Here is a 23924-nt window from a genome sequence, read left to right on the forward strand (position 1 = left end):
TGAGATCGTTCCCATCCTCCAGGCATCCACGGTATTTCTGTTCGATCAGGACAGCTCAGTCTCTCTATTTCTTTAACAAGTACCTCTTCCTATCCTTTCGACGGCTACGTAAACATCTTGCTTTTCCATGCAGATTCCTTTTCCATCTGTGTAGTCTTGATATAATCATCCTGGTATGGAAACTACCATTTCGTTCCCCATCGCAGAGCGCCACAAATTTCTTGACACTTCCTCTTTTCATGCATGCTGAAAGATGAACAAGACATCTAGCATCATGTTCTGGAATTTCTCTAGAGATGAACGTTTGTGCAGTATTCATTGCATAGGGCATGAGAGCGCAGACGTAGCAACTCTCCTTAGATGTTCTCTCTCCCACCTTTTTCATGTGCTTTTACCACATGTTATTACCCAGGTGTGCTGCACTATCTAGATAAGTGTTCATCCCGTCATTGTCTTCCTCCACGCTCCTCCTTTGTCTCCCTAACAGGATGTTTGCAGCCCATGGAAACAACTCTAAAGCAGCTTTACTACGGGAAGACAACACAAGGGATTTTGGCTCATCATAATGGGCAAATCTACAACAGATCCTGGATTGGGGAAGATCAAAGGGACATCTGTCTTGTTTGGAACAATGAAATACAGAGTGTGAACTGAGAGAAACAGGAAGACAAAGATAGAAATTGAAAATGCATATATTATACACCAGAATATTAACCCACGCCATTTATGGAATTCTGGAATTGTTTGGGCTTGCTCATCCCCCAAAATCGTACCAGCTTCAACATTCCCCATTTTTACTTCAATTGTTGAGGGAAAAAAACACTTTTATTCTGGCAACAGCAATAAATCTGGCAACTGCAATATTTCTTCTACTATTGCTACAAGCAGCCTTCTGATTACAGAGGCATTCGTAGGATCCTGTAAACAAACTGTGAATATCAATGTCTCTTCTGACAAGAGAAGGATAAGTTTAAAAACAGCAAGTAGAAGTCTGTGAGCATCTCTGTTTGTTAGGACCATAAATTCAACCAAATCGAAACTCAGGGCCTCATCATGAGTTGGGCAGTAACGCCGGCGCTAATAGCGCTGGCGCTATCTACCCTACCGCCAAACCCCCCGGCGCTATTAGCGCCGGATCACGGGTTTGGCGGTAATGGAATTCCCCATTCCCCACTGAACCCATTCGGGAATGCCCCATTCCCCATTGGGCTCAATGGGGAATTTTTGCGCTCTTACCGCTGGCGGATTTCCCGCCGGCGGTAATAGCGCGAATTTTCGGCGGATTTCCCCCCAGCTCAGGGCTGGGGAGAAATCCGCCGAAGCCCTGATCTGGAGGACCCTTAAATCCGGCGTTAATAGCGCGACCGCCGGATTTAAGGGTTACCGCCAAACTCGTGATGAGGCCCTCAGTGAGAAACGAGGCTGGAAATTATTCGCATTTCTAGTCATCAAATTCAAATTGGAGATTAGGCATATCAGTGACACATCAATGACTTCCTAAAGTTCAATTTTCAAAAGATTCCTGTGACTCTCGGCACAGGATGCACACCTGCTAAAATATCTATAAGGAGTGTCCAAGGTGAGTAACAGTTCAAATGCAAATCTGCATTTATTAGCTGATTGCTTTATCTTCTTCCTCATTGATCGAGTCTGCACAAGCTGAAATTCTTCTTTTTGTCTGGCTTCTGGATCGACAGATGGCGGTGGTGCGGTCATGCCATTGTATAGCTTTACGTCGTTTAAATGAAGCCAAGCTTGTCTGCCTTGGACTTTTACTGTGGATGGAGTGACATTTTCAACGCAAAAGGGGCCATTAAATCTCGCCTCGTGCTACTACCTATTGAAGTTTCTGATTGGCACGGTATTGACAACAAATAGTTTAGGTGCTTATAGTAATTCAAGAGATCCAGTTGCTGAATGGTTTTCATCTGTGTTCTGAGACCAACCGCCCTGAAACTTGAGTTGATCTGAAATGAGAGTTTTGCTAGAGGTCATACATGTCAAATATGTGGCCAGCTCATCACCTAGCAATTTCGCAGTACTCTGGGCATCACATCTACTCCTCGATGGAGGTTTAAGAGGAATTCTCATTTGCCTCCCTGTTACTAGTTCATGGGGTGGGAGGTGGTGGTCCTACCCAGGCTGATTCCTTAGAGCATATAAAGCTAAGGGCAAGCAATATAGCCATCCCTTCTTCAACGATAGCTGGAGCTTGGCAATCCTTTCTTTAAGGAGACCACTGAGTCTCTCACATATCCCATTCGCTTGCAGGTGATAAGCAGAAGAAAACGTAAGCTTAATGCTTAACAATAGTCCTATCTGTTCGAACACTTAATTGCCAAAATTTGGCACATTATTGGATCAAAGCACTTCACACACACCTCATCTGGGGAAGACTTCACATACTAAAAACTTTGCTGCGCAAGAGGCATCATGGTGTGTACGCGAACCTGCCTCAATCCACCTAGAGAAGCGACACACCTCGACTATAAGATACCTGTATCCATTATACACCTGCAACATATCAACATAGTCAATATGTAAATGCTGAAAAGGACCATTTGGTTGAGGAATTACACCTGTAATCATTTTCAGTGTATGCCCAGCTGTACATTTTTGACATACCATGCAATTCACTAAATAGAATGTAACGTGTTCTAACAGATCCGGAACAAACCAGTCTTCCGCAATTGTTGCAGCAAGACTCTCCCTAGTCACATGCGCGGGGTAATGCAGTTGTTCTAGCGCAACCTTTAGTAATGCTACTGGCATTACTGGCTTTCCAGTGCTATCCTGTCACCATAATGCATCTATGTGGGATAAAGAATACCCCCTTTGTTTCCATAATTCCTGTTGTTTCTGCGGTGCACTTCCCTGAATCTCCATTATTGGGTTTTTGGCAGATAATTAAACCCTTCTTGCATTACCATAATTGTGACTACCTTCTCTTTGATATTTAGAGTATCACAGTTCGAGATATCTGGTGAGTACGCAACCCTTGTGGCTTCTGCGTCTGTTTCCCTCAAGAAATCAAATCTGTTTGCTTAGTATGCACTGTGCATTTAACTATCGCTATGGCTACTGGGAGTTGTAGTGCCTTCATAAGTCTGTCCAAGAAGGATGCGTGCTGCACTGGATTGCCATCCACTCGGAGGTAGCCCCTCCTTTTCCAACGTGCTAGCCCTGCGTCTACAGTTGACGTTACATAGCTGGAGTCACTGTACACTGTCACTTCCTGCCCTTCGTGATTCTCAAGCATGACAATGAGCGCTACCAATTCTGCTGCTTGCGCTGAAAAGTGAGACGGTAGTCTAGCACTTGCTACAATTTCAAACTCGCCATTTGCTCTATACCTCACTACAGCTGCACCAGAATGCCTTTCTCCAATTGTCTGATACATTTTTGAAGAACCATCAATAAAAAGAATTTCCCCTCCTGACAAAGCGTTCTCTTTTATGCAAGGTATATCATCATAAAATTCAACATAATTCGCACAGTCATGCACATGATCACTCTATGCCACTGGTCAGCTACAAATGTGGCTGGATTCACTATTTTACATCTGACAATTTTGATAGTTGGATTTGAAATTAATACTTCATAAACATAAGCTCTCTCAGATGTCAATGTACCTTTGGATTTCTCTAAAATGGCAAACAAAGCATGTTTCACAAAAAGCATCATAGAACAGCCCATTACAATACGTGTAGACTTCTCAATTGCAAACGTGGTGGCTGCCAATGACTGTCCGCATGGAAAGTGTCCTTTCATAACTGGATTTTAAATCCAACTGTAATACTTTGGAGGTTTTTGCCCCAATGTAGTCCTCTGTATAAGCACTGCTGTCAAGACTGTCCCGTTTGTGTGTGAAAATAACTCCTCAAATCCTTCCTCCATTTCCTCAGTCCATTTTATGGAAATACCATTCACTTCTGCTTTCTTTAAAGCCTGTGAAAGGGGTCTTGTGTGTGAACTGTAATCAAACACCCAGGCTCTAATATAATTGCATAGCCCCAAAAACTGTTGAATCTGTTTTACTGTGTGCAGTTTTGTGGTTTTCAGAATCGCCTCAGCCCTTTCAAGTGTCACCTTTTTCCCTCATGTGAAATCAATTGCCCTATGTACAACACCTCTTCTTGACAATGCTGTAGCTTCTGTTTGTCTACCTTGTATCCCTTGTCTGCTAGAATAGTCATCAACTGAATCGACTCCTGTCTGCACTCATCTTCTGTAGTACTACAAATTAGAATGTCATCTACGTACTGTATCACAACACTTTTCAAATCAATATTGCCTAAATCCATCTGCAGGCCCCTGTTAAAGATTGATGGAGACTCAAAGTGCCGTTGGGGCTAACGAGTGTGCTTCAGATGAGTCTGGCGTAACTTAAATTAAGTTAGGTCTTGTGAATCCTTGTGTAACGGGATTGAGAAAAACTAATTTTCAAATCAATCACCGTGAAATATTGTGTTTCCACTGGGATGCTGCATAGTATCATCACCGGGTTAGGAACTAAAGGAAACTCTGCCTGTACAATCTGGTTATTCAATCTCATGTCTTCTATGAATCTCCACGACCCTCCCTTTGATATTTTCACAGGATACACTGCGGTATTGCACAATGATTCTGATGGCATCAGAATACCCTGTTTCATCAGTGCTGAAATAGTCTTGAATATACCCTCATTGGCCTCTTGAGACATGGCATACTGTTTTGCTCAAGGTAGAATAGCCCCTGACTTCAGCTTTATTTCAACTTCCCCTATTCCTTTCAATAGCCCTACATTATAAGTGCCTGTGGTCCATAAGAAATCTGATGTCATGAACCGCAGATTATGTCCGTTCTGGACTTCATGGTCCCTGACCCATAGAGGACTGAATTCAGTGATCCTTTCAACATGGCCATTGGATACGAAACGTAACTTACCAGCCTTTACGCGTTACATTCAACTTCCTACAAAACAGTCACGCCCCCGTGTTCTCCTCATGCATTCAATAGCCTCACCCTGCGGTATGCTAGTATACAGAGATTTGATGTCCATAGTTACTACCAAGTGCGATGTTGAGTCAAAGGGTAGGTCTTCAAAGGTTTGAATGGCGTGAGTCGTATCACGTATGTATGTGGGAGTCAGAACGCTGATGGGTTTCAGGAAAAAGTCAATACATTTACACACCGGTTCAAGGATCGAACCACATCCAGACACGATCGGCCTGCCTGGTGGATTGGCACCGTTCTTGTGAATCTTGGCGAGGGCGTAGATGGTAGGTACCCTCCCTTGGTTATTTGTCAGGAATTCAAATTCTTTTTTGCTGATCCAGTCTCTTTCCCAAGCATATTTAGAGATCTGAGTAATCTCTTGAGAATACTTTTTGTTGGGTCTTGTCTAATTTTGATGTAGCTAAGGCTGTCAGCTAGAAGATCGTTAACCATAAGTAGACATTGGGTGGATGTCATCAAGACGATGCCACCGCCTTTATCTGCTGGTTTTATGACCAATGATCGATTCTTGGATAGTTCAACAATGGCCAGGTTTTCTTCTCTTGATAAATTATGATGATAATTAGATTTTTCTCTTTTAAGGGAATGTAGATCCTTTAGAACACATTTCTCGAAGGTGATAATTTCAGGTGGTACCTGATGGTCCTGAGGACAGAAAGTAGAGGGTACATGTAACCCTGAATCGGGGTCCATGTCCTCATGGTCTTGATCCACAAAAAAGGCTTTTAATCGTACCGTGCGTAAGAATTTATGCACCTCCATTTCGGTTTTAAACCAATCGGTTTGATGTGTGGTGCATAGGAAAGTCCTTTAGAAATGGCTGATATTTGTATTTTCGAGAGGGCGAAGTTGGCTATGTTAAAAATGGGTATTGGTTGTTCGTCTACCTGATGCGTCTCCTGCGACCTCGAGGAATGCGCATCATTGGTGGAAATTGATTGTACCAAGGGGGTCCCCAACCGGGTATACCCATCATCCCGCCTCCTCCTAAAAAAGGAAGTGGTGGTGGTTGTGGATAGTTGCCAAGTGAGCGGGTTTGATTTTGGCGACTCTGATCGTCCAAACCACTGCTGCTGGAGTTCGAAAAAGAAACCCATTTCTTGCTATATCTGCCTTGGTTTTGTGAGGGTTGTTGGGTTTTTGCTGTCTCTCTAGCTTGATCAGTAGTATAGGGAAACACTAGGTCTAGATTAAATTCCTTTTTGTCTTTGCTCAGTTTTTTTGTTTTTTTGGCAACAGTTGCAGTCTTAAAGTCTGCAAAAGGTTTATTTGTTACTTGAAGTTGTTCTCGTGCATCAGTGAGTGCCGAATTGTTGAGGAAACTTTGCTCCTCCTTGTCTAACTTGTTTTGGATTTCTTTGCTGATGCGCTGAGCCGTGGAGATAGTGAGGACCATGAGGTCACGGCTACATTTTATTGCAAGGTGGCTAAAGGTAGTTGTATACTCCTTGTCACTAAGAAAAAGAACAGGTTCGTTAAAGACAATTAAGCCAGCAGGAATACTGTCAGATCTTAAATATTCCCAGAGGAAGTGTCCGTGTAGTTCTGTTCGGAATTGTTTCTTTTTAGGTTTCAGTAGATCTTCACTTCCAGAGATAGGTGTGGTGCTTGGATTAAGTCCTGCGGAATCAAAGATAGATGGGTCTTGAATAATGTCTGCCGTCTCTTCTAAAGCCATTATCAATGTAAAAGTAAAGTGATGGTAGGCTCCACAGAGATCTGTGGGCTAGTGAAGTAAAGGCGAAAGAAATGGACGGGTATAACAGCAAGTTGAGAGCAGTATCAAAGAATGAGGGTTGGAGAGGAGCAGTCCAGTAATCAATTGACCGGACAATTGCCCAAATCTCAGGCTAAATTTGTCGCACAACCTAAGCAACCGTGGTTGCTAAGATATATATACAAACAATAGGTGTGCCCCAGTGTGCACGTGTGGGCAGAGGCAGTATGTACATTCAAAATAAGGAACCAAAAGAGGTACCTACGCTTGTGACAGTCCTAAATTCTGTCAATTATTTAAGGTAAATCTCCATGTTAATACAAGGTGTATGCTTTCAAAGAAAGTCACAAGAGCAGAAAAAACAAAGAAAAGTCCTAGGAGTACATGCAATACATTTATTATACAAAACTCATTTTTAGAATTTCAAAATGCTTTTTACACAAGTTTAAAAGACATAACAAAAGATGAGACAAGAACATAAAACATAACATTCATCGTGTGTACATCGGTTCGCCAAAGGCGGTAAATTCATCAGAAAAATGAGATTGGATATTATTCAGAAACCCAATTAAAACGGGGGCCCGACATGAAAATAATTGTACCTGTGGCCTAGATATAAGCAGGGTGTATAAAAAATTACTCTGGTTTAGGCAGAACGAAATCATTCAATCAACATAGGTCATATGGTTGTCTTGCCATATAATTAACTGGCAACGTGTATGAAAGATCGAGGAGTTGTTCCCAAAGTACTTCCAGGGGGGGAGGGGAACAAAGCGCATGGAAAACACGTTTCGGCGAGCCTAAACAGGCTTTAGTAGTTGGAGCCTTCCTCAGGACAGAATTAATGTGGTATGATAATTTATCCCTAAAGGGGGCAGAGAAAAATAGAACATGATTGGTACAACTGGTACTCTATAGGATATATTCAATGGGATGTCAAGGTTTGTAATACTGTTAACAAGCAGACGTGGATCACTCACCCTTTATATGTATAGATGGCAGGGAAATTCCGCGGGGCTGCTATCCTGGTGTATCAAGACTCTTATACTGCTTGTAAAAAACAGCCAAGGGGAAAGAGCCAGGGCCGGTACTTCTGCTTGCTGTGCTGGAAGTCCAGCAACTATAAAGGCAAACACAAGAGAGAGCAGATCTAAAAATTGAAGGAAAAAGTCATGGGGTTGGCAGTTGTGCAAAATTGCATGCAAGCATCAACGGATGGTGTGTTAGTATAAGTGTGTGTCCATACAGCATGCATCAGAGATTGCCTGGAAAGGGAGGGCACATAGGTGACCTTGTGCTAAAGAGACAAGTTAAAATGGAGAAAAGGGGGTGGGAGATGAAAGTGTAGAGTGAACGGCAGACACAATTCTAATCTCCGTATCCAAATGATGGCAGAGTAAGGAAAAATAACTGCCCGTGAAAGTTAAAAGTGACCCGTGTAGAACACACTGGTGAAACTAAAAAGGTGTATACAGTGTCAGGAGAGGGTTACCTGTAAGCAAGATGTCAATCAGTGCTGGGTAGAAATGCTGTGGTGAACACAGGAATGGACTGATGTTGCACGGACCGAATGCGGCAGCACAGGGGTTGCTGCGAAAGAAGAGCACAAACCACCCGAGCCGAGCAATTGCAAATGAAAAAACATACTCGGGTGAAGGTAGTCATGGCACCCAGCCTACAATTGGCCTTCGAGGGAGTGTGTCTGGCACCAGACTGTGCGCTGCTCTCCTGAGTGGAGCGTATCATAGTGCACTGGGGCCAAGCACCTGTCTCAGCGCGAGTAAAACACGGAAAAACCGTAAAAGCGGAGCCCAGTAGGATAAGTGGACTGCACTGGTGTTAGTAGAAAATAGCAGACCTACAGGCCGGAGTCAGAGGGGGAGATATGCCCCTCAGTAGAAGGCCTGCGCATGAGCATGTTCAAAATGAGGCCCGTGCACATGCCCACATGCCCACATGAAGGAGCAAATATAGGCATTTAAGCCTAGTGAGGCCTGAAAATGTTTGTTGCCACAAATGAGGGGAAGACCTCATAGCACTTTTGCGAAAGATCCAGAGAGGCTGAGACCATTTTGGCAAAAACAGCGACGTCCAGCATGTAAATGAAAGGGCGAAAATGTGTGCAAGCCTGCACAACAGACTGGGGTCTTTACTGTAACAAAAATGATTGTCTTTAAAAATCTGTTTTTCCCTTTCATTATATTAAAGACATGCTTTTCAAAATGTGTAAAAGATATGCCATCAAGGAACTGTAAGTTTGTTCATTAAGATCACATCATAGAGAATCTTTTAAGTAACCAGAATATACAAGGAAATGTGGAACTACAACAGCAAGAAAGGTTTCATGGCTAAAACTGACCCCATTGACATTACAATTGTGTCTTCAAAATCAACACTTTAAGTATTCAAATGTATAGCTAAAGACTTTAAATATATTATGTTGCCTTCTGTAATCACTGTTTGCAGCAAAGTACTGTTGCAAGGGTGTACATGTTTAGATTGTGTGCAATTGACAAAGTTGTATCAAAGGTAAAATGCTGGGAAAAGACAACTCTTAGGTTTCAATTCCTAGAAATGAACCACAGGTGTGAAACCTGTCTTCCCGAGCTGTGCTGCCATGGGAATGACCTGAGGAATTCTGTGGAGCCTGAAGTTTTTTGACCAAAAGCACTCAGGCTGTCGTAAACATAGCAATTAACCTTTGAAGCTGTAGGCTAACCTGAAAAAAAGGGTCCCTCTTGACGTCAAAGCTAAGAACCAGATCTCTGCTTACAGAGTGGGAAGAGTGAAGGTGTAGCTTCACACCCATTGCACACAGTGGGAGATATGCAATTTTTGGAATAACTTGGGAAGTATTATTCGTACATTTTTTATGTTTGGATTTATGAAAAGCTGCCAGTGAGCTGCTTCTGGTGGGTCCAACGTGATTTTGGTGATACTAACCTATCAAAAGTTATAAAACAAAAATGTATTGTGTGCGCTGCATAAATATGACAATCATAAACATTTGAGAAAAGGAGTAACAGGTGATAGGTACTCCGCCCACCGAATGCCATATTTTTCAGTAAGGTAGTTTGGGTGTAAACGAGAAAATACTGTAGCTTCCACCCAATATGTTGCACAGTCATCAAACAAAGTTTATGCGATTCTCAACAAAATGTAATGTCTGAATATGCTGGCATCTGTGGCATAATCTGATGAGAAAGGGTATCTATCAAAATGTGAGATTTCCAAGTACAGAAGCCAGATCCCACCCACCCCTGCCTCTGTCATATGATTGAAGGGGTATCCTCCTCTGTCTTCTCAAATCACTCCCCTATTCTCTGAACCTACTGGCTTGCCGAGAGGGAGGGAACGTTTGACCACTGCCCTATCGGTTGTGCGACCAAGATGACACATCAGTGATGTCATTTGGCTTATAAATAGGTTACTCCTCTTCAACTGGAGATTCTCTCTACAAAATCTGAGCTGTGCAGCTGACTGAAGAACTGGAGCTATCCTTGCAGAAATTTGGGCCTAGTTCTGGAGTGAAACAGGGACCTGGAGTAACTGCTTGGGAGGATAGAGCGAGGCCTTGATTGACCCCTTTGATGGTCCCTGCAGCGGAGCCCTGGCGCCATTGATGACTAAAGAGTCCTTTTCTTCTGTAAGTATAGATCTCCACAGCCATATATTAAACATGTCCTATCTATTTAAGCACTAACCTTGAGTGTCCCCATAAGGAAAGATCCTCTATTCTATCTGTTTGTGAAATATAGTCATTTTTCTATTGAAAAGTATGTTATTTGTCTGTGTATTTTGGTAACTCTCCCCTTGACAAATACCGTGATCCTCTGTGCATTTAAGTCATCTTTCCTATAGAAAAAAATCATCTCTTGTGTATCTGCTGATGATTATAGTTCTCTTTCCCCTGAAAAATCCTTTGTTCGTTTGCATAATTAAGTAAGTAAATTCCATAGTATTTTGCTTAGTAAATCAGTTAATTCCCCAACTGAAATTCACAGAGAAAGGTTGTTGCAATTCGAAATCAACAATCTTGTGCCTAGTGGTGTTATTTAATTGTTATAGTCATTAAAGTGTTGCCCCAAAAGAATTATTCCCATTATGAGCTAAAACCGAATTTGTCCATGTGTTAAATTGTGTGTTTAAAAACAAATCCCATTTGCATCTGTCATATTAAACCCAAACTGTTGTTCCCACTGTGAGAATCTCTTTGTCCAAAACATATCTGTAAATTGTCCCTGTCATTTCCCTAAACAGCATGGTTACTATGTGCCTTTCTCATTGTTGACAGCGCGTGTGTCAGTTCCAGCTAATATTAATGGTATTTGTAATTTCGTTTTTCCAAATATTTCTTTTCATCCTTTAAACAGTGATTTTCCTAGAGCATTCCCCTTCCTCTGTCAGATTCTGAGGAGCTCAAATTTAGTATTGCCTTTCTTTCATTTTTCATGGTTTTGAGCTTGCATGACAGTTCCTGCTCCAGCGAAATTAAGTGGGATTTGTAATTTTGTTTTATCAAATATTTATTTTCATCCTTTAAACAGTGATTTTCCTAAAGTATTTCCCTTCCTCTATCATGTTCTGAGCTCGGATGTTGCATTGCCTTTCATTTGTTTTTCATGGTTTAGAGCTTGCCTGTCATTTCCAGCTCCTGCCAAATTCAATGTGATTTCAATTTTCATTTTTCAAAAAACTTCTTTTAGCCTTTGAAAACTTGTTTTTCCTATTCTATCCTTCTTGATCTATCAGACCTGCTCACTTGATTTTGAATTGCATTACCTTTATTTTTCCTATGTATGCTAGCTAGTGGGTTTTGAAGCCCTCTTTGTTCTCTAGTGTAAGCAGCCCAAAATACCCTTGTGTGCTGTCCCATAGCAGTAATATTAAATCATTGAAAACCCAGTTTACATTGTCACAGGGGGGAGCGGTTAACCTTCCTGCAACCAGTTGAGGAAAACTATTTGGCATTGCTTTTCACAATACAAATTTGGTGTGGCATTGAAGTCTATCTTAACCTGGGTATGTTCTAGAAACCTGTGCATTGTGTTGCCACAATTATAGTGGCTGCTGTCATATTTTTGTTCTGATTGAATATTGAAATAATAAATTAATAAAGTATTCATTGACAACACACCAGCCTGGTTCCTGGTCTATTGTAACAAAGGGTGCTGGTGGAGGTTGGGTGCGAGACGGGTTGGAGGCCTCCTTAAAAGCCATTTGGGGATTGTAAAAATAAAAAGCGGTTAATTGTGTACACACCCATTGCAAGGGGAAAAAGTCCCTGACTTGCTTGTGCTGCATAATATATTGTGCAGTACAAAGGGAACAGCAGCTCAATTACCTCTTTCTCAGTCCACCTTGATAGTTTGGCAGAGGGATGTGAGGGTATATTATCTATTTCATACACCCAAACTCATAAATGAGATGGACTGCCTTTTTGCTTACACATAAATAAACCAAAAGTTATTAGTAAGATGCTTATAAAAACATAGGTATTGGTTTCAAGTGCTTTCCACAAGGCACATTGTACACCAAAATTAATAATACAAAAAGGTCCAATGACTCAAAACTGTCAGTGACTACAGTTAGTAAGTGACATCAATTGGTTAATCACAAATGCTTATTGCGTTTGAAGTTTTATGGCATTTCATTCTAGGGGAGAAAACTGTAAATGAAAAAAAATTGTTATTGTCCGTATTCAGAATTAGACAGAGTTTTTGGAATGTCTAAAGGATGTCTACGTATGCTTCGGCTAAGATTCCACATTAACATCATCCCTGGTGTTCTGCTCTTCTAAGTTTAGACCTCTTCAGGACGGTTAATTTCTTAACAGGTTGACGTAATGTTCTGTGTTTCCCCAATTGTTCAGAGTTTACAGGATGCTGTGAGATAAATGACAGAGTGTAGAAGATGTGTGTTAGTGATTGTTCTGAAAAGACCTTTTATTGTTTTAAAAAACAAACATTTGTGGCATAATTCATATATTCTGGGATGTTTATGCCCAAAATGTATACATCCAACTGACCTTGTCAGTATCTTGTGGTTGGACTGGAGCGTTGTTTTGTATGAAAAGAGATTGCTTCTTTCCTATAGGTTGCGTGAAGCAGTAGCCTTTTGATTCCTGCCCTCCACTCTTAGGAAGTTGGTGAGTTTGCAGGTATAAGGCGTCTTCCTTCTTAATGCAGTCTGCGTAATGTCGCTGCTTCTGTGTGCCTTTCTTTCTGGCAGAGAATCCTATTTATACATGCCCCACATTAATTGTTGTCACTCATTTTCCTTAATTGATATTGCATTAACATTGCTATTCATCATGCCCTAACCTGAGTGCTTGGGTGTCTTTAGTAGTGATATGGCACTGCGTCTCGATTCATTGCAGGAGTTGAATTTCGTCTGTTTTGGTCGAGCGTTTCCGTTTGCTGCAGGTGTCATATTACATGACTGTTGGAAAGAGAGGAGTGAAGTGTAAGGCGTTGCTTTTGTCAGAGGAGGATTGTTCAGTGCATCTTTATGGCATGTGGGACCTTTTTCTTATGTTAAGGGTAGAACGACGTCCAGCAACATAGGGAATCTACTGTGCACCATCGCTAGAGCATCAGAGCTGTCAGAAGACTCGGTTGTTATTTCATTGGATGCTGAAAAAGCATTCGATAGAATCAACTGGCAATTTATGTTTAGTGTTTTGGAAGAAATGGGTTTTGGTAATCATTTTTCTTCCTGGATCTGACTGCTATACACCAAGCCCACGGCGGATGTTAAAACTAATGGTCGGAGGTCTCAACCTTTTGAATTGGAACGTGGAACGCGACAAGGATGCCCGTTGTCTCCTCTCTTATTTGTGCTTAGTATTGAACCTTTGGCCATTAAGCTGAGAGCTGAGCATGGCCTGCAAGGTATTGATTGTTGGGGTTTGAAACAAAAAGCTTGGCTATATACTGATGACTTGCTATTGGTCCTTAAGAATATTGCTGAATCGTTGCCTGTACTTATGAATGTTCTGGAGGTCTTTCATCAGTGTTCTGGATACAAGATTAATTTGGCGAAATCGGAAGTTCTGCCCCTTGTCCCATTATGTGACAAACATTTGGTTACTGGGTTGGGCTTCAAGTGGTGTGCTGAGAAATTCATGTACTTGGGTGTTTGGATTTTGCCAGCAATTGCTGATTTTGTGAGAGTGAACATGAACGTGGTGTGCACAACTTTCAAATCGGATCTGGATAGATGGTCCTTGCTGCATCTTTCCCTTTGGGGGAAGGTGAATGCTTTAAAAATGTTGTCAACTCCTAGTGTTAACTATGTTCTGAGTATGGTTCCATTGGAGATTGAGAAAAGGTATTGGCGGGAACTGGATAGGCTCATACAAGGTTTCTTGTGGGATCATAAACCTCCGCGCCTGAGGAAAAGTAAACTACAGTTGCCCTTGTCTAAAGGTGGGCTGGGAGTGCCAGACTTCAGGGCATATAATCTGGCCTTCATGGCCCGTACCTTATTTGCCTGTCTTAAATCAGATGGTGCGGATTGGTTTGGTGCAGAGTCTAGCCATGTGAGTCCGTTGTCACCTGGGGCTCTGTTGACGAGTCAGCCATGCAGACGGAGGTCGGAGAATCTGTTGACTAGGAGTCTACGGACTTCTTGTTTGGCTTTGAATGAGTGTTTGGGTTTTAATGGATTGAGAGACCCGAATGCTTCACTTTGGCTGAATCCTAGTGTTACTTATGAAGGGAAAGTTTTGTTCTGGCATGAATGGTTCCTTGCTGGGGTTCAGTGGATTGGGGACCTTTTTAATGGTATGACTTGAATGACTGCTAGGGAGGTCAGGTTGAAGTTTGATATTCCTACCTTTTGTCTGGCAGACTATCGGAAGATCCGGAGAGCATTGGGTGACGTAAATATGGAGAAAGGGATCAATTTGGATTTGCTTGGTTGGATACCGGGGGTGTGTGGTTGTGGCTTAGTCAGCTATGTTTATAAACAAATTGTGTCTAACTTCAAGATGAATGATGCTGTGAGACTGGTTTGGAACCGAAAGGATTGGTGAGGACATTGCGGAGGATCATTGGTCTCGAATTTGTGAGAATGTGAAACTGTGTTCTTTGAGTCTGGTTGAAAGATCGCGGCAGATCAAAATTCTGCATAGGACTTATTGGACACCGGAGAGACTGTTGGAAAGAGGAATGAGTGATAACTCTGACTGTTGGGCGTGTGTACATGTCGTGGGCACCTTTGAACATATGCTGTGGGAGTGTCCAAGAGTGAGGGGTATGTGGTTCGAATTTGATCAGATTTGTGAGAGGGTTCTCGAAGAGAGAGTTCACATGGATTTTAAGATCATTGTGCTGGGCAGTACTGATGTGCTGGAAGACTTGAGTACCTCCCAGAGAAAGTGGATCTTTCGGGGAGCAATGGTGGGAAAGAAACTGATATTGAGGCACTGGAAAACCTCTACTCTTATTACAATTGAAATGTGGATTGCTGAGATGCATATTTTGGCTGATATCGAAAGGGTTTTGTACCTAAGGGAGAAGAAAAGTGCATTGTTCAACAAGATATGGGGTAAATTTCTTTTAATGTATTAGGCCTCATTTTAGATCAGATGTGACTCTGTGGGTGGGGTTTGTACATAGTTGGGTATGCAGTTTAAAGATTATGTATATTGTTCTTTTGTTATTTGTTTTGTTTTTTCTTACTACTGTAATTTTGAAAATTAAGATAAAATTTCCCAAAAAAATTTCAAAATAAAAACTTACAGGGAGCCGCATGTTTATTTTCTTTTTCTTCTTCCTTCTTACACGCTGCAACTTCCGTGAAAGGGTCCTGCTGCTGTCGCACATCTTCGTTTTCGGCGGTGCTGAATCCCAAACCATGTCGTTATTATTCTTCTTCACTTTGCAGTGTCACTGGCGTGGCTCTGTGCTTTCACTTTTGAACTAGTTCCTTCCTTGCTGCGGTTGGTCTCCGCCTTCCGCTTCAGTACGAATCCGTATGGTGAGGCACTAGACTGACTTCCTCCATTATAGTTATGCCGATTGGTCCGCCATGTTGGAGGGATACAAGTGTGGGATTTCCCTTGTCTTGCATATTGCTACTTCCTGAAAGGGATTGCTTGTGTAAGTGGTGTTGATGTAACACAGTACTATTTGGCTATATGGGACATAAATGTAATTCCCAAAACAAGGCTTATCAATGTAGATTTTGGACGTTGGTGTTTTTATATAAATTCAGATGGACGATATTTATTTGGCACGCTAATGGTCTTTGTTGCCTGTCAGGGAAATAGATGTTAGTCCCATCCTTTAGACGTTGCATCAATGCACGTTTGAGATGTTTATTGTTTATGGTGAAATAGACATATTTCTTTAGTCATCTCAAAAGTCATCTCAATGTATGGGGATGTTCATGGTTTAGGATGTGCACCTGCTGACTTCAGAGGATGTTCCATATTGGGATGTTTTCCTATACATTGGGGATTGGCATGTTACTTCGAAGAAACACAAATTATAACATCTTCGCATGAGCGGATATTCAGGCGCACAGCTGCCGGCTCAGGTGAATGTTCCATCTTGAAATGTTTCCTATGCAAATAGAAATGTTTATGCATCAATGTGTATAGTGTTGTCATTTCAAAAGAATATTCCCCATTCGACTGCCAAATTTAAACCGTTTTTAACAGTGTCCAGGTCATAAATCCATTTTTGTTCGCATTTGCCAATTGGCAGGTCTCTATTGCCGCTTCTTTTGGAAATCTGTACGGTCTGGATAATGAACCAGAACATTTCACTGGGTTTGTGTTTCAAGCGTGTATAATGTGCCACAAGTGTTTTGTTGGGAGTAAGATTTCTAATACTTGATCTGTGCTCGCCCATTCGTTGTTTGATTTGTCTTTTTGTTTTTCCAATGTATAGAAGTTGGCAGGGACACTCAATGGCATACACAGCCCATTGGGAAGAGCAGTTGGTGAGCGTTTTTAGCTGCCAATTTCTCCCTTTTAGTGTTATGTTTTTCAGGCTTTTCGTGAGGGGGCAGACGGAGCAGTTGCCACATTTAAAGTGTCCGGTCACTGGTGGTAATTCCCATAGTGTTCTTTGTGGGCCAATCTTGCGAATTTCTTTAGGATAGGTATTGACTAGACTGTCTCTAAGGTTTTTTCGCCCTTGAAGGCGAACCTTGGCGGTGCTGGATTAAAGTCTTCCGTTTTGATTATATGCCAGTTTTTCATGACCAGCTTGCAAAGTCCGTGACTGATAGGGCTGAACGTTGTGACACATGTTATTTTGTCAGTAGTTGTTTTGCCTATTGGATTTAGGCATGTCTCACGGTTTATGTTTTTGGCCCTTTTGTATGCCACATTTATTTGTTTCTTTGGGTAGCCTCTTGCCTTTAGACGTTGTTTGAGATGTTTCCCGTGAATCTTGTAGTCCTCCAAGAGGGTGCAATTTCGTCGGACTCTGAGGAATTGGTCTATTGGAAGGTTGGCTTTTAGACTGGCTGGGTGATAGCTTTGTTACTCCAAAAGCGTGTTTTTATCCGTGGTCTTTCTGAAAAGTTTAGTAGTGATTGTTCCATCTCCCCGGGGTTCTATTGCCAGATCTAGAAAAGGCATGGTTTCGGTGTTATAGTTCATCGTAAAACTTATGTTGGCATTTTGTTGATTCAGCCATTGTTGGAAAGCACTTGAAACCAATAGCTATGTTTTTATAAGCATCTTACCAATACATTTTGTTTTATTTATGTGTAAACAAAATGGCAGTCTATCTCATATATAAGTTTGGGTATATGAAATAGCTAATATACCCTCACATACCTCTGCCAAGCTATCAAGGTGGACTGAGAAAGAGGTAATTGAGCTCCTGTTCCCTTTGTGCTGTATCTTTGGTCCCTTTACAGCTCAATCCCCTTTAAACAAAAAATTGGGACATACCCACTATATATCCTAATATAATGTGACAACTTGACTCGTAGTAAAATATAGTGTTCAAAAATGCCTTTATATCTGTCAAAATATGGAGATTAAGAGCACTTGTCATGCAGTGAGATTTGTATGTCCCTGAACCAGACCCAGACCCCCTTTCAAAGGAAGATGATGGAGGGGCCTCCTACCCTGCTGTCCTAAATCACACCCCCATTTTCTGGACCTACCGGCACACAAGTGGGTGTGGAGGATTGGACAGTAACCAATCCCTTCCATGGAAACTATAACACATTTTTGATCTCATTTGCCTTCTAAATAAGTCACCCCGCCTCAAATCAGGACCTCTCCCACTAAATTCTGAGGCGAGCGGCTGAAGAAATCTGGAGGAACCATCCCAGCACAGTGAGGCCTAACTTGCAGTGGAGCCAGGGGTTTAGTAGCTGCCTTGCGACCCCCTTGGAGGAAAGAGGGAATACTTGACTGACCCCATTGGCTGTCCCAGTGGTGTCCTGATGCTACCTGATGCCAACTCCAGACCTCTCCTGGAAGTATAAATACCCCAAACCATAGATTGCATAAGCCCTATATCCTTTCAGCATTGCCATAGAGATTCCGCCATGGAAAAATCCCCTCCCTTCCTGTGGATTTCAGTCATTTTATTATTGATGAATTCCTGTGTTTTATTATTGATGAAGTCCTGTGTGCTAGTGTATTTCAGTTATCTTCCAATTGAAGAACCCCTTATATTGACTTGAGTATGTTAGAAATTTCCCATTGAAGAATACCCATTTGCCTGTGTAAATCCTTAGTATTTTTTTCCAAGTGAATTAATTAATTTCCCCATTGATTTCACAGGTTTTGTATGGTTGGAATTCGAAACCAATTATCTCTTCCCAGTGTCTTGTGAATTGTTATAGTTATAAAGTGTTGCCCAAAAGAATTAACCCCATTTTGACCTGAGAAACAAATTTGTCGCTGTGTTTAAATTGTGCCCTGTTAAACGAATTTCCATCTGCAGCTGTGCTTCCCCATTGCATCTGCCATCCTAACCAAAAAACGATTTTCCTTTGGTGAGCTACCCCCTTTCCCATAGCTGGCCTGTCATTTTCAGCATCAGTAAAAGTGAATTCCATTTGCATTTTCTTTTCCATTGAAATGTGTTCCTCTTTCCCCATTGTGAGATAAAAACGAATTTCCATTTGCATTTGCTTTCCCATTGCCCATGTGTTGAATATCCTAAAACTGATTTTCTTATAGTGTGCTGATTAGTATTCTCCAAAGCCCTTCCTGTCATTTAAGTATAAGCAGTATGGATTCTCTTCAGTTATTTCCCATAGCAGTTGTGCTACATAGTTAAAACCCCATTCTTGCCTTGTGCTCTAAAACAAATTGTCCTATTCTTTGCTTGCTCCCCATATTGTTTCTATGAACTAGATTCCAAATACGATGTTTACCTAGTGTTCCCATCCCTTGCCACTGCCTTCCATCCAAAACAAGCCTGGTGGATGTTTGGGGGAGGGGGAGGGAGAGCCTCAGTTTTGTGCACCTGCATTTTCCTGTTTGTGTGCATTCAATTTCTTGGTGTGTTTTGAACTGTTCTCTGGTTGTCTATTTTGAGTTATCTCACTGTATTGCTTCATCAAAAGAAGGATTATGTTTTGTGTTGCCACAACATTGGTGGCTGTTGTAATTTGTTGGTTTTCATTTTCCATTACATTAATAAATTAATAAACAACTTATAGATACACACCGGCCTGGTTCCTAGTCCATTGTGACACAAGGTATTCGTGGAGGTTGGGTGCGAGACGGGTTGGAGGCCTTTAGTATAATAAAAACATTCAAAGCTTTTTATTGTGCGCCACATTCATAGTAGGGGAAGGAGTTCCTTGGCTTGCGTGTGCCATGTAATAAATCGTGACACATTTGTTTTATTTCATTTTTTAATATAAAATAAGTTAAATGTGCGCTGATTCCAGTAAATTGGAATAAATATCACAATATCATAATATTCATAAGTCAATGAAACAACCATTCCCGGGAAGCCAGGAACAATTCACACACCTGATTTGGTTGCAGTTCTATAAAAGAATATTCCTTATGGATAACATGGCATTACATAAAACAACAAGACAATATTCCCATTCATTGGAATGATTTTCATAATGTATCCATACAGGTCAGAATAGGTGGAAAAGAATACTGACCCAATGCCCAACTGAAACAGAACTGATTTCAGTTGCATTTTTTTCTTTTTCACAGAAAAAGTTATGCTTTTTTGACATTAGTGATGAATTTATCACCATCTCGGATTTCCACATACATTGACAACTTGATTCCTGACATGGTAGAGTGAGGTCAGTGGATGGGCAAGGAGGTCCATTTTTCAGAACTCGGGAGGTCAGGACATTTGGGGGAAAGCCCGGAAAGGGGTGATGGGAACTCACAGAGATTCTCACCCAAAGGAGAGATGGGGTAGATGTGTGGTGGGTGTATGAGGGTGGATATCCAGAAGAATCTGATTATGCGGGGAAGGCGAAAGCTTTTGGCATGCCCAGGATCAGAGGTGATTGATTTCAACTGCAGGAGGAATGAAGGTTGATAGAAGGCACAGGGTCTATTTCAATTCTTTACATGGAGGAAGGGCTAGAGTTTGCAGGTTCAGAAACCACAAGGAAGTTCTTCACTTGCAGGGAAGGCAATTGTCCACTATGTATGAGACACAGGACTACCTGTACCTGCGGGCAGACACAAACCCCACATAAACTTCAAGTTCATCCAGGGAAGGCAGTGTGTAAGTGAAGCAGGGCAACGTGGACTTCCTGATCGTGCAGGGAAGGCAAGAGTCAGCAGTAGATGCAGGACACAAGAGGGCTTCCAGTACTTGTAGGGAAAGCAGGGTCTGTAGGAGACGCAGGACTCACGTGGATTTCTAGTTGGAGCGGGAAAAGCAATAGTCTTTAGTAAGTGCTAGGCCTGGAACTCTCGATCAACGTGCATACTCTGGAAAGGCACAGACACAGCTTACAGGAACCTTGAGGTCCTTCTCCTCCACCACGTAGCGACCATGGCTGTCCCTACATGTGCCTCCCTTGCCATGAGCTCCATCGCCATGCCCTTTCAGATACACGCGGTAGTGCACCTTCATGGTCCTGTAGATGAGCACAGACACCAGGCTGTGGTCCTCCCAGTAGTATGGGATTTCAGCAGTTGGAGGGATGAGGCACCCTTTGCACCTACAGCGCGCCATGCTTATGTTCTGTGGGCTTCGGTCCTTATCGTAGTCGTGACTACAGAAAAGAATTAACAAGTGACGTGATCAGACATCTTCAAGAACGCTCAGACATTTAAAGGCACTATAAGGCACCTGTGATACCAAAAGATGAACAGAAAACACATAAGGGCCCCATAGAACAACAACCACTTTCGGACACTGTGGCCACTCTCCTCCCCACACAAGTTTTTGAAGCAGAATGCTATTAAGGCCCCCCCCCGACCCCCTCAGCCCCACACAAAAAAATGAGAAGCAAAAAAAGTGATTTCCTCTCCGTCTCTTCTCTCAAACGAACACTTTGTATTCCGTTTTTCTCAAATTATAATAAGGTTTTGAAAACCTACATCCACCCCTGCCCCACCTTCACGTCCACAAACAGGGCAACACATGAGATAGACAGTAAGGGGATGCCACCCTATGTTCGGAATGGATGCTACCATTTCCTGTTGTTTACATATCTAAGAAGCAGGGGCTGGCCTGGACCTGAGAATTCCTGTGATAAACGATCCCTTTGAAATGGAACCACATACGCAGAGGTGTGGATCCTGCAGCGATCCATATGTTTTGGAATATGACTCCCAGGATGCCTCACCACTAAGTATGCTAAGCAGGGCTCATGGGAGTTGTAGTCAGAAACATATGGAGAGCCAAGTTGCAGACCCGCCGTAAAGCACCTGTAATATTTTAATGCTGGGCAATGCACCTCCTGAAAGGTAGGATTAGGAAGAGACAGAGGTGTCAGGCAGACTTGACCGGAATCATTGCTTTAAATGGATCGGCTCTAACCGGCCCTTAGTAGCTGGACTTCTAATTATTGGCTGTTTTGAGGGCTGGGACTTCTTCAAGCTTAAGGAGAGTACTAGTACTCAATAAAGTTGCCAACCATCGGTTATTTCCTAGTCCGACACACACATCAGCTGTCACGTGAACCTCAAAGCGCAGGGACGCGCGAGATTAGAGGTGGATGGTCCAGACACAGGTGTGCCTGGGGAAGGACTATTGTCCATTTAAAGGTGTGAATGCTGGGAGATAATACATGGATGGGGAGCATAACGCTGCATGCTGTATGAAATAAATACTACAGGATGACATTGCATGGAATATTATTTCAGAGTGAAAACAGTTCTAAAAACGGTCACACTTGTGTAGGCTTTTACTGTGATCTTCTAGTCAGGATGGGTAAAATAAAGATTTTATCCTATTTTTACTCGACATGTTTTTAAAATGATTTATAGAATGTCAGGTTAGTCTCTTGTGTAATTTGTATACTTTTAAATGCATTTCTAAAACTATTATTTAATTTTTTCAAACCCAAACCTTATCAAATATTTAAACTAACTATAAATGGGAAGATATGGAACCAAGTGCGTAAATCGTGACTAGGCACAAAACCTGGTTTCATTACTTAAAGTGTGTGATCCGGGGCAAATCATTTAATCTCACTGTGCCTTACATTAAAAAAAATATAAGCCTGAGAAAAGAATCCTCCCTAACAATGGGGCAGATTTAGGGGGTCATTTTTCAATCTTCCAGAGAGGTAAATGAAGTTTAAAACCACGTTTAAAAGATGTGTGCATGGTTTTTGACATCATTTGCCACTCCAGGGCAGTTTCCAGGTTTTTCATGACTAGGATGGGTTCACAGGTGCAAACGTATGTACCTCCAACCCCGTCCGCTCCATCTTTCAAAAACAAATACATAGTCGCCAAAATCTGATTCTGATGATGGCAGATATGCATTAGTTTCGTATGGAATCCCCGAGCGTTTAGAAACTGGTAAAAGCTGACAAATTCTGTAGGAATGCATGTAAATGCCTCAGGCCATGTACGTGAATGGCAGGAGGGATTTACGAATGCACTATGACATGCAAAGAATGCACCGAAATTTGGGCTCGTCTGCATTTCCATGCATTTGTGCTTTGTGGTGCAAGCAATCAGAATTGCATGGGAGAACTGCTAACACACAAGTGTTTCGGAGAATGGTCCTCTCTCTGCTATTAGCAGAAGACCTGCTTCCAACCAAAGAGTAGGCAAGATATGTTGCCCTCTGTAAAATATGCACAGCAACTTTCAGGTGATCAGGTTTGAAGCTAAGTTACACACCTACCAGTTCATCCTTTCATTTAAGCACCCTAGTTTACCAACAGATCATAGTTATTTATATAGTATTAATTGTCTTTGTGACCCTCCTTTCCTTCAAAGCTTGCTACCTTTTAAACAGCACAAGAAGTGTCCCTAAACAGGGCAACATCAGTCTGTGATTGATGGATGTCTTTGATAGATGATGCATTAGGTTGGCAAAATACAATTTCAAGCAAATGACTTAAATGTACACCATTATACTGAGCTTTTGCTTGGAATTACTGATTGTAATGTTTCAGTAGGATAGTGTACAAATGCATAAGCTCAGAAAAAAGGGACTAATACAAAGTGAAAGAGAGGGTGAAAATGTGATTGGAGCCGGGGTAAGTGGGAAGCAAAACAAATAGAAAGTGATACAACTAGACAGTGAAACACAACAAGCAGGACACACATAGAAAGTGATGGAAATAAATAACTACATGACTGGACGTGGAGAAGAGGGACATTTAATACAAACTTGTATCATGTGGGGTGCATTTAAAGGCCCCAAACTGAAGTCCCTTTCACATGAAAAGTAGGATTTTTCAATACTGACACAAAAACGGCTTTGCATGTGTGATTGAAAATGAAAACTGAAGGGCCCTGTGAAAAAGGCATGCCTGTCATTAACCAAGGAAAGCAGCATTGTAATTCACATGGCAAGAAGAAAAATCAAAGGTCCCTTTCATATGAAAAAACGGATTTTTAAACACTGTTACAAAAATGGCTAGGCCTGTCTATTTACAGTTTAAATGGGAAAATTGAACCACTGCTAACAGAAAAATGTCCAGGAAAAAGACATGGCGCGTGTTGGCAAAAAGTAATGTATATTATATATTTTGCATACAAAATACCAGTGGCATTTGAGGAGCCACTTTGTTTTCCATGGAAAAATATCAGCCCAAGGCA

Source organism: Ambystoma mexicanum, chromosome 13, assembly GCF_040938575.1.
Source record: "Ambystoma mexicanum isolate Mex_15411 chromosome 13, UKY_AmexF1_1, whole genome shotgun sequence".
NCBI classification, from domain to species: Eukaryota; Metazoa; Chordata; class Amphibia; order Caudata; family Ambystomatidae; genus Ambystoma; species Ambystoma mexicanum.